This window comes from Crocodylus siamensis, chromosome 13, assembly GCF_052110815.1.
Source record: "Crocodylus siamensis isolate JL-2025a chromosome 13, ASM5211081v1, whole genome shotgun sequence".
Lineage (NCBI taxonomy): Eukaryota > Metazoa > Chordata > Crocodylia > Crocodylidae > Crocodylus > Crocodylus siamensis.
Window position 1 is genome coordinate 32,013,188 of NC_143407.1, and position 12,417 is coordinate 32,025,604.

Below are 12,417 nucleotides of genomic sequence, written 5' to 3' on the forward strand. Positions count from 1 at the left end.
AGTTTCCAAAAGTTAGAAAAAATAAATAAATTAAAATGTACTGGCCAGCCTGAACATGTTCTTGCTGGTTGACGTTAGGCTTGTGAGAGGCTAACATTATGTGAAGAGAGCAATGCATCATCGGAGCAACGCCGGTCTGATGATGCATTACGCTAATACATCACCGGAGCAACAGAGCTTCAATGATGTATTACTTGAAAATGGCCCCAGCCAGGAAGAACAAGTCCGGGAGACTCTGTCCATTTTCGATTTATTGTTTGAAAAACTTTTGAAGTTTTCCCCTCTTTCAGACAGAAAAGAAAAAAAAGAGTGTCAGGGATGAGCAGTGAGCTGATGGATGGGATCTGGGATCCCCACCCCTGCTATGGATGCTGACTGATGGAGACTTTGATCTGGGAAAAGGTAGAAATACCAGCCGTGCAAGGAGTGTCACCGTCTGACCGCTCGCTGCCGTTGGGCTCGGTGCGTGCACGCGCACGGCACCAGTTTAACCAAAGTTTTTTAAACCAGTTGGGTTGAATTCCCAAGCAGTCGCAGTCCAAATGCCCCTCCGATTCTTTGTACTTGCCATCAGGGGCTTAGCTTTGGAAAGTCGCAGCTTTGAGGGTTTTTTGGTTTTTATTTTTTTTTTTCCCCCTCTCCACAGTCTAAAGGACTATAAACTTATTCTAAAATAAATAACGATCATATCTCCAGGGACAAGAACTGTAAGAATGAATACCCAAGATCACGTGTTTCGTAACAAAAGCGCAGGAAGTGGCACCACGGTTATTCCCCTCTTGGTTTAGGAGTGGCTGAGGGTACAGATAAGCAAGTTAGCGAGCTTAAAGCAGGTTGGGGATTTACGGTAATAATTTTGCATGCACACCCTCAACCCATGGCAAGTGATGCAGTAACCTGGCCATGTTCACGGAGGGATGAACAGCTCTGGTTTAGCTTTCATATCCTATGGGGTAGGAAGGGGCACGTGGGCCATAGCTGCCCATTAGTCCGTGCCCCCGCTGAACTCGGTGCAGCCCGTTTGCCCGTCCATCCCCTTAGTTTTGTCTAACTGGAAGCCTCTTGTAAGGGTCTGCCTACACGCAGAGGCTGCACCTGTTTAACTTAATTGAGTTTAAAGAAAGGAGATGCTTGAAGTCGTGTCAGTCCCCATGCGAACACTTGGGTATCGGTTAAAATGTGTCTGAAAGGTGCAAGCTATTCAGCTGGGAGCCAGGGTTAAAGCACTGTGAGTATCTGTACGTGCAGAGGACCAAGTGACGGGACTGTAACCAGTGTAACTTTCTCTGTAGACCAAGCCAAATTAATTCAAGCTACATGGATATAAGACTGGTTTAAAGCAAGGCCTGGCTTTGCCTTCACGGTCTTGCGTTGAGATCACAATGTTAGCGTAAGATCCTAGCGGAAACAAAGCGGTCTAGTTTTTACCCTGGGGGAGGCATCGAGGGCTGGCTACATCGCGGTCAAGAACCAGCCATGCCTGGTTTCTACTAGGATTGTACAGGGAGGTGATGTAACATAGCACCCTTTTTACCGAGAAGACGAACCCATCGGTGTCCACCTGGCCTTTCCTCCTGAGACCTAACTAAAATGATTCAGATAACTGGCTGCAACTTTCCGCGTAGACGAGTCCCTGTAAAGAGGGTTGCTTCTAAGACCCAGTTTGCAGAAAAACCGGCTTGTCCCTAACGCCCGGTGCCGGCTACCGCGCTCGTTCGACAGCTCGCAGCGATTTCCAGGTTTCGCAGCGGCTCTGCTTGCGAGAGTAACCCTTTTGACTGGCATTATGACAGGCCAGGAGCTGCACAGCTGGACAGGCGCTCAGCAGGAGGCCTGTGTGAAGCCAAAAAGAAAGTCTCTCTGGGACTTCAGGATTTTTTTGCGTGCTTGTCTGTTTGTTTCCAGTAAAGCCAGAGCAAGGCCAAGTGTGTGACCCCTTTTCCTCCATCACCAGATCACAGCCCCACAACCAGGGCGGCTCGTCCGCCTGCGGCACAATGTGTCCTGGCCTCTGGGCAGGTGCAGGCGTGAAGTTTAAACCTTGCTCCGGGTTTAAAGGGTGACGGTTTCCAATCCGCCGAGCTCTGCTTCCTGCAAACTCGGCGGCTGACGTGGGTTGGAGCACAGCGAAGCCAGCGCTGAGTGCTGCTGAAAATCCCACTTCAAAAGCCTGGTCCAGATCCACTGATGGTGTTTAAGAGCCAAAGCGCATTATGCGCTACTGGCACAGCTTTGCTCGCACCTGTGTGCATTTCCCACCACGGGTGCACACGCATGCAGGGGACCACTGCTTTGGTCCTGGACAAGGCGCATGAAGTTCAGCAATAGGAATAACCTCCCCACCCTGTTGTCCTTTCAGATCGACCCGGGTCCTGCTTTTGTCAATCGAGCCCCAAATCCCTAGCGGCTCCAGCTGAACTTTGGCCAAGAAGGGACAAAGAAGCGATGGCCAGTTGCTTAATTATGTTTACATCTAAATAACTGCAGTGAACCTTCACTTTCTGGAAACCTGATTTCCCCTCTCCCACTTCATTTCATGGAGCGATATGAGAGAAATGAATCTTTGTGAAAGTCTCTGCGTCCCCTGAAGCTGCAGAGGCTCCACGACAGTAGCTGTGTTTGGTTTTTTATCACTGGGAGCCCCAGGGAGGGTGAACGGTAGGATCCTTGCCATCTCAGTGTTGCAATTTTAGAGACGGCAGCAAGTCTGCAAGGCCCTGATTCGGCAAAGCACTATATAAGCACAAGCTTGGAACCGGTTACGTTAGCTGTCATTGCAACCCTAACCCCATTTGAGCTAGCGCTTTGGGGCGAGAGGGTTAATGATGTGCCAGGCCCACAACCCCCCTTGACGTCGTGAACTTCCAAGTTTTAAACCCAAAGAATGGGACGAACAACTGGCGTCTCTTTAAGGGAGTAGGGACCAGACCCGGACGCGGTCAAGTCCCAAGAGGACGAGTCCTAACGCCCTTAAAAGCAGGAAACCGGATTAGCTGTTGTGGGTGCTGTGCTGCCCGGCTTCAGCGCTTAGCATCTGCCGAGCTGGAAATCGCACATGAATAGGGCACTAATAATGCAGCCATGGTGGGTAAACACTGGGGTTTTGTCTCTACAGAGCTCTTCTTGCTTATCTAATCTACATTTTTATAATGATGTGGTTAGAATCAAATTATGGTGTTTTAATCTAGTTATAGCTGCATTTACCAGGCGCGTTTCTTCTTGACGTATAATGCTGGAATTTAAAACGTAGCCAGAGGCCGCGTGTGCCGCCTTGTCTCACTGGCTCCACGTGGGCTTTGCACGCCTCTCGATAAAGAAAAGCTAATGAGCCAAATTCACTCCTGGGGGTGCAACTCCATGGACTCGAGGGCGGATTTTGTCCCGGGAGGCTCAAACTCCTCTTGTGCATCTCACTCCCCTCCCTGTCGCACCCACGGAGCTAGATAGCAGCTACACTACGACGGACAGCGCTGCACCACGCCAAGCTACGGCTACTGAGGAGTGACTACAGAAGGGCACGGCCTGCGTGATGGCCCGCAGGTAAAATAGGACCAACTCGACAAGGCCATGAGGGCTACGATCACTTCACTGATGTAACTGGAGCTGTAGGAGCTATAGAAGGGATGTGGTTGACCTGGGGAATGAGGCACTTACTCCATTACCCTGAACCAAAATAAGCTTTATTGGTCCATGTGTTTTAATTGCATCTACACGGTGGGTTTTTTTCCCTCTCCTCGCCACTCAAGCGGTGCACGGACGAGGCCTTGGGCTGGGTGCATGGGCCTCAACCACAAAAAATGCAAGGGGACGGGGAATCGACTCGGATGGCTGAGACGTCTCCAAGGCACCGAAGCCCTGTCAAAACCTGGCCTTCAAGCCCCCGGGGAGATTGTGAAAACCCTGGTCTATCTGTCTAGCTTGTCCACTCCGCAGTCAGACAACCTGCCGTCCTGTGGGGTTGCAGGGAAATCAACGTGACGCCGGGTGTCACTTTGCCACTCGGCCCGCGTGTCGCGGTGCGTCATGGTCTTGCGAGGCGACAGCCTGACGGGCGGTGGGCTCGCGCGGGCCAAATGCAGCGGAGGGCCTCGTTCTCCACCACTGAGCACCTCGCGTTGGGGTGCTTTATTCCTGTGCAGGTGAGCCTGCTTCCCCTCTTATTTACACTGGCTCCATTTCACAGTAAAGCTCGGGGCGGGTCGTGAGCTCGCCGTGGATCGGACCCGAGGGAAATGTTTGCCGGGGTCCCTGGGAAAGGAGACCACTGCCTTGATCCCTCTGGCATTGATCTAACAGTGAACGTGCTTCTCGTGCACATCAAGGCCCCTTTGTAACGAATGCAAATGGGATCAGGCCCCCTGTGTATCGGGGCGTTGCGGGACCCGGGCGCCGTGGGGAGATCTTCCGCGGGCCGTTTGCACGGAGCAGGGGATCTGCCCCAGGGCGGTCTCAGCGTGGTGGGAGCTATGGGGCGGTGTCCTTTGGCATGAATGTAATGGTTGTGGGATGTGCTGGACCAGCCAGAGGAGCCCCACGTGGCCATGTTTAATTAACAGAAGAGAAGTAAATAAACTAGTTAACTCTCCAAGGTCAGTCCGTAAACACCAGTAATTAATACCGATGGCATTTACATAGCGCCAGGGGTGGGAGCGTGCCATCGCGCAGGCTAAAGCATTTAGATGAGGTCAAAGACGGCGCTGAAGAACCAGACTGAGAGACTTCTGGAGCTCACGGTTAACTTGTGGAACTCATTGCCGCTTGCGGTTGCGGAAGCAGATGGTATAACCGGGGTCAAAAAGGGGTTAGATACATTTGCAGGCGAGTCCATAGAAAGCCGGACCTTGCATCCTCCGAGTTCCCTAAACCAACGGTGGTTGATGCCAGGAAGGGTATGGCCACGGCCGGGTCACTCTGGATACATCCTGCTCCCATACTCTCCCCCTAGCCTATTATTGCCAGAGTTGAAGACGGGATACCGGGTCACACGGGTCGTTTATGTGATGCTGTATGGCACTTCTTCTGGATAACATCACCAGCAATGGTGACGGGCCTGGTCCTCGGTGCAGGGACCACCTGTGGCACGTGAGTGAGGGTAGGAGCATGTGGGACGTCCCTTAAATTAGTGAGGCGGTCTGCAATAGTCTCGTCTGCTGAATGCCTAGAAACAAAGAGGAAAGGCATTTTCCATTTACTTCACCTCGGATTCCCTCCAGGGTTCCCGGGGAGACTCTAGCCTGACTTCCAAATTCACGTGTCGGCGAGAACAAATAGATCAGATCCCCTGGACCGTTATTCCTCCAAAACAGGAGTTCTCCCTGATTCGGCAGGACCTTGCTTATGGCATTTTTGGAGTTTCCAGCCTTCTGCCCAAACGTCCTCCTTATTTTGCCGCTGAAAATGATCTAGGTAACAAAGAACGATGAACCGGAGGTTACTACATCCAAGGAACTTTCCACCAAATGAATGACTGCCCTTTTAGGGTTATCCTTTTTGTGCCCCTTAACTAAGGGCACGCTCTTGTCTCCCATCCCCTCCTTGCTTGGGCTTTGCCGATTTATTTATTTTATTTTTTTTTATTTTTTTTGAGCCTTAATGCCGGTGCTTATTACAGACCATCTCGCTCCTGTGTTAGTGGAAGCGAGCTCAAAATACTTTGCTTGTATCCCGGCGGTCTACAGGGTATGGCTCTTAGTTATGAACCTTTCAGGATCTTTCGCATCTCTTTTGATCTGACTGCTGGAAATTCATATTGATGACGCCCACTAGGGATCGACTAACTTTTCCCCCTTCCCTAATACAGCTCCGGGCTTGTACGCTGAAAAAGTGTATGCACATATAAATGTGTGTGTTTATGCAGATATTGCATGTACGCAGCAGCAGGGTTTGCAATTATCCCCCTAGACGCTTTCGCCTTCTGTTGCAGTCAGTTTTGAGAATGACATCATGATAATGAATGGGAATTCAGCACCAAATGACTGGGCTAGCTCATTTCATTCCCGCTTCCTAATGCCGGTTCGGGGCAGAAATGTAGAAGTTGCTGTATCTATTTTAGATTCCATCATGAAAGGAATAATTGAGATTGAGATTCGTAGTCACTCACTGCAGAAGGTCAGGGAATTAATGCTGTGTTATACCCAGACCATTCATTTACTGTGCCTGATTTTTTGTTACTGTCTGCAAAGGAAAACAAATGTGCCACGGGGAAGGTAACACAGTGAACACCCTCAATGCAGCTCGCATCGCCCAGTGTGCCATTTATAAACACTATTCATCTCTAGTTTGGGGTGTTCCAGGGAAAGTTTTCCCATCATAACTGATGGGTAGCAATAGAAAAAATAAATTTGGTATTAACATGGAAAAAGTAATTGCAATGACTCCATTGACTGTGATTAGCCTTATTCTGAGAAGAATTGAAAGGAGATGTTCCTTAGTTGATACTAGTAGCTTGCAATCCTGGAGCATCTTCCGTCCAAGGATCTGGCAGGGCTTTGCTGATGTGAAATCAAGTGTGCACACAAGGTGCAGAAGTATGATTAGCTCCTTGTTGGGGGAGTATTTTGGTTGTAGACAGAAATAATGATGGGTGAAAAACGACACATCCCCAGCTGGCGGCAATGGTGAGAAAGTTTTTGGTGGGGTTATTTGTGTACTTCATGTTGCCCGAGGTCTTAGGCTCCACTGGACTGGGCCAGAGAAGCGGTGCAGGATGTCATTGCACAGCCTTGCTTCACTAGTGGTAGAAATAACAGGGCTCGGCTTACACTTGCACACTCACTCTTCGTATAGCCATCTTCTGCTGGTGACGAGCAAGTGGGAGCTTGGCCTAAAACACTGCCAAACTTTGCATGGGGACAGGTCACGGGGACCCAAATGCTAGAGAAGGGGGAGCCCAGTCTACTCAGTTTGGCTGGGCCTGGCTCCAGTATTTTTAACTTCCCGTGCAGGCTAAGACCCTCAGCTAGTGTGAGCTGGCACTGCTGACACCTGGCTCCTTAAATACGTCTTCTTAAAAGCCCTTCTTCAAGTAAAACGCCCGTGCTGGCAGAGGATTACCTGCACCTGGTCAGATGGTAGGCTCGGAGAAGGAGCAAAACCGAACTAGCAGCCCCTCCCTCCCTCTGTTTTCAACCGTACTTTATCTGCCTCCCGAAATCCTGCCCGCAGGAGACTGGAAAGAAGCAGGAAGGTTTGTCTAAAGTGGTTTGGTCTCTCTCTTTCTTCCTTTTTTCTTGTTGGCACATATATATAGATTTGCCTGGAAGTAGTAAACAGAATTAAATGCCGTAGTTCTGAAAAACAAAATGATCAGGGCTGTCTTTTGATTTCAAAGCTGACGAAAACAAAGCAGGCTTTGAAATCTCCCCTCGCAGAATCCTTCCCCCTTATCTTCTGAGAGATGGTCCTGATAATGTTTATTTTCGTCTTCTTTTTGAAACAGTTGAAAGCACTCGTTTTCGCAATTAAAATAGAAATTGTGACTTTTAATAAGGTCAGGATAAAGTGTCTCTTAGGCAGATTGTGAAATCTCTCCGCAGAGACGATCTAAAAGCTTCCAGAAAGGCAAACGAATGTTTTGAGTGGGCTCTCTGCTGGATATAATTCAGCTCGGCACCGTGCAAACCCGTGGCTCCGTGCCCGTTTCTTCCAGCTCTGGGTCCTGCGCGTTATCTGCTACCAAAGCCAGGTAGTGCTTGTCCAGTTTGCACGAGCAAACGAGATGTATAATCCTGCCAGCCCGGTAAGGCCCAGACATTGCTCTCTGCTACATCAGTGCAACTTCCATGAACGCCGGCTGGAGTTTGCTATATTTGTGATTTTTTTTTTTTCCCCCCACCTTAGCGGCTGGAAACAAAAAGCACCCAAAAAACCGGGGAAGATCGCTGGAAGAGCTCACAGCGGAGGCAAATATTTAACCGAGCTCTTTTGAGCCGTTTCTGCTAAGCATCGCAAGGAGAGCAGCTCGGTGCTGAGCACGTTGGGAAAACCGGCCTCCAAGGAAGGCAGAACGCTTTTAAGATCTTTCCCTGAGCTCCTTAGACGGTCTTCCCCAGGTAACCAGCCCGCCCTTTACAAGCCATCGTCTGCTGCTTTGAAATCGCAGCGCTCAACAGCGCCTCTCTGCCAGTCCTGCGTCAGCCGTGGTAAAGCTTATCGCAGCGTGCTTTGGCAGGTAGTTGAAGCCGCCGATGGTAACACCAAAGGCGGAGATGCATCAGCAAGACCAATTGTTCGGAATGATCAACGCCGCATCTGAAAAGGTCTTTGATTTTTTTCCAAGCGGCTCCCTAACGTATTGTTCCTCCATAATGCTAGCTAAATAATATTTGTCAGGTGAAGACTGCAGCTGAGTAACAGGCAGGCCAGTCCGCAGCTCGGTGCCAGCGATCGGGGATTTCCGAAACCCGCCAGCCGATCAATCTCCAGAACTTACTAAGGGCGAGATGGAATATAATATAGGTCATTATTTCTTTCTTATGCATGAAAATGAATTATTCAATACAGATTTAGACCCTTTTTATTACCATGGTGAATTTATACGCCATACAAAACGTAAACGCAGCGGGCTTTATTACTCTTGCTCTGGAGGAGGAATTCGCACTCTCCGGGCAGTCTCGGTGCGATTGGCCTGAGAGGCTAATCTTGCTTGGCTCTTCAGAGGACTGTGGATACAGGGGTGGGATACAAGCTCTAATAGCAAGGGCAATGGGTTGGTATGTATTCCCAGCTCAGGTGTGGGAATAAGGGACCGTTTGCAACTAATGAGACGCCTACATCCATTTTTCAAAAGCATCTTAGGCACTTCAGCACCATCGGCTTTCAACAAGACTAAGGGTCATAGTGCACTTAGGTGCTTTTATAACATGTTACCTTTCATTAACTCTGTGCCTCAGTTCCCCATCTGTGAAATGGGTATGATCCGTCCTTTTCTTAAAGGGCTGCAAAGGAAGCTGCAACCTGGGAAATGTAGGGAGATGCTGTAAAGCAAAGAAACGCATGTGACTCTGCCTGGGTCCTAGCTGCGGGTTCTGGTTTATGTCGCTAACCGTCACTTTTCTCATTTGGGGATGAAATGCTTCAACTTTTAATCATGCAGCTGGGGAGAATATTAGTATTGACCACAGAGGTCAACGTCACGGTTTCCTGGAGTCTGGTCAGACCTCTGGTTTTTAACACAAATGGGGAAAGTCGGTGGAGAAGAGACAAAAATCCACTGACATAAGCTAGCTTCCCTCCCCGCAACAGGGGGTGTCTAAGAGAACGGGGGAACAGGAGGGTTTGGGGAGCAGAGCCGAATCGTCGGGTCTTTCTGTGATGCCGAAGTGGAACGAAAGGCACGTGCTGCTGAGCGAGGGCTCGGGAGGTATGAAAAAGTTTGGACGTCGAGATAATATGTCCTCGTCTTCTCTCCTTGCACGACCTTTACGCCGCAGCATCGTCTCTTTGCCGGCCGTATTCGTGCTGCAAGGCAAGCACGATCGTTTTTTTTGTCGTCCTTTTTTTTTCCTGCCATGCATTCAGATATAACAATAGGATAGTTATGTCATCGGAGCGAACGCTTCAATGCAAGCTTTTACAGATGAGTTCAGCAGCACGCATTCAAAGGAGTTTACATTTGAGTCAGGAGCGAATCGTGCTCTAACACAGTAGCGCTGGCTGGAAGATCGGGAGCGATGTGCCTTAGTGTAGGCTACATCTGACCTTATTGGACCTGGTTGAGAGCCATGCTTAGCCTCAGGAGCCCTACCTGAGCATGGTCTGTTGGGCCTGCAGTTGGGCGAGAGTGCTTTTGTTTCTTTTTGCTGCACAATAAATATGCCCAAATTTGCAAATTCAGGTCAAGTTAGAGGGAAATAAATCTTCTGGCAGCAAAGATCACAGAACTGCCGGAGGCGGCAGCGTCGGGCCATTTACACGGAGGAGAGCTTTCATCCAGCATGCGGCAAGATCAGGGTTCAAGCCCTCTGCCAGGCAGGACTTGGACCCCCAGCTCCCAGGAAAATACCATAACTGGTCTGCATTATTTGGGGGTGAAATGAGGCTCAGATTCCCCTTCTGGAGCAGCCTTACTTCCTATGCAGTAACCACAAACGTGACTCTTCTGCCTGGCAGCTCGTGGGGTCACCTGAGAAGTAGGAGATCCATATTGATATGCACTAGGTTCAGCACAGGGGTTTGAAGCAAGGTTTCCCACTTCTGTGGGCAATGACCTAACTACCAGGCCAGAGGGTGTTTTGAAGGAGGGTCTTCCTTAGGCCCTCCTGCCGGAGCCTTTCCACTTCGAACTGAATAATCATTGAGAGAGAGAGGTTCAAGAACGTGGTGGAGACACGTGTAGACTCCAGTCCCTGATCCCCAGTCTCGAATTAGGCTGCAGAGAGAGAAATCGGCTTTTTTTTTTTTTTTTTTTTTTTTTTTTTTAAGGTTATACATCAAACTAATGAAAGGTGTAGAACTGAGTTGTTACTTGTAAAGTCTTCTCCTGGCTGTCTCCATACCCCTAAACCCGGGGCAGCGGAGGTAATTGTGTGCACCCACTGACACTAAACAGAAAGCTGCGAAACTCACCCCTTCTGAAAATAATTGGGATGTGATACCGCACCCCCCTCCGCAAGGGGGGGGGGGGGAAGAAAAGAACAAGTGATTGTAAACCTTGCACAATCTCACCTCTGTCTTGCAGCACTTGTCATCTTGCATTAAGCATGAATAACTAATCAACTAAACACAGATTCACTGATGAAAAGAAACCCGTATTGGATGTGGTACGTGAGATGGATACAACCGACGTTTTAATTTCACTGGTAAACAGCGCTACAGAGGCGCAGCGTAACCTTTCCCGTGAAGGAGTCATGATTGCTGCACTTTAAAACGCACCCTAAAGGGTAGTAGGCGATCGTGGACTTAAAGGAGGCACACAAATATTTCACGTATCCGAGCGTGTTTGCTCTGCCTCTCGCTGCCCTGCACTCGTGCGCCTGCTTACCCAGGGCGAGCTGCGTGTGAAATGTTATTGCAGTGCCGGGCCATCCCTTCACGCAGGCCGCGCTTGATTTGGGGCGGTGCTGAGCTCCTGCGTTGCTGGAAGGGCTCCTTTGACCTGACCTCATGCATCTCACTAGCCAGTCCCTCTTTTCTCTGCATTGAGCCAAACATCCTGTGCCCATAAAAGCACCCAGCCCTCACATGAAGATCGTCTCAAAAGATGGGGAATCCACTCGTCTCCCTTGATCGCTTGTTCCAATAATTCCCTATGAGAAATTTGTGCCAAATGTTGCCCTTGAAATGTGTCTGGCTTCAGCTTCCAGAGAGACACGGTTAGCCAAATTAAGCCGGCAGTCAAGTAGGAGGCAGGGTACATCGACATCTTCTAAACTAACTGAAGTAGATGCATATATGCATGTAACCCAAGACACTGGTTCTTGCCAGGCCTCTCTGTGCTCAGTGGAAGAGCACTGCAATACTTGGTGTTTCCTCCCTATTAGGGACTCTTACACTATAATCACGTCACCTCCCAGCAGTTTTCTAGTTGTCTTGTTTTAGCACAACTCCGTAGACTGCAACTGCACTCAAAAGCAGCAGCTGAGTCCTGGACACTTGACAGGCCCCGTGTCCATGCTGGTGCATTATTCGGTCTTGAGTGACACAAGCTACCTTGCAGATGGCGTTCTTTGGGTAGATGTGATATCTTTTATTGGGCCAACGAAATAGTTGGAAAAATTGTCCTTCGCAAGCTTTCGGGCATGAGCACCCTTCTTCGGGCAGAGGGAGAGTCAGCTGCTGTTTTGTCTCCTGGATGGGACAGAAGCCGATGTGTGACGAGAAGATCAGGGCCAATATACGGTAATGCTCCCTTTCCTGCGACGCTAAAAACCCCTCCAGTCTTTATACAGATCTCGTGCGCTCAGGCCTTTCTAGGCTGTCGATACTTTTTGCAGTTCTCAGCTTAGTAAGCAGATTACTCCGTGGCACTGAGGTGTATTGTTAGCTTTTGGTCAGAAAAGCACTTCTGTGCCAGTATAACTGCATCCATACTAAGGAGTTTGACTTCTTTTAACTCCGCTGGTTTCCAAGTTGCACGAGGCCACGAAGGCAGTCGGAGCTGAACCTGGATCTCCACTGGCCAGCCCGCCAGACCCTGGCAGGGAAAGAGAGCGGCAGTGAGACTGATTGATTGCGCTGAATTTGGATCATGCGTCTCTGTACTGATTTATGCTGTGTCCTGTCGTGCTCTGAGAGAGTGGGGAAGGGCTGTATTCTTCCTTTTTCCCAAATTTGCCTCGACACATTTATTCCAGTACCGTCCTGCCTTCTCTCCCCAATTTCTCTTCTTATTTCCTTCCTTCACCACGAGCATGGCATTCATTTCCCCACGCCATGCTGCATCTGCCGCTACCGCGTTCAGCCACGTGCGTGTTTAGC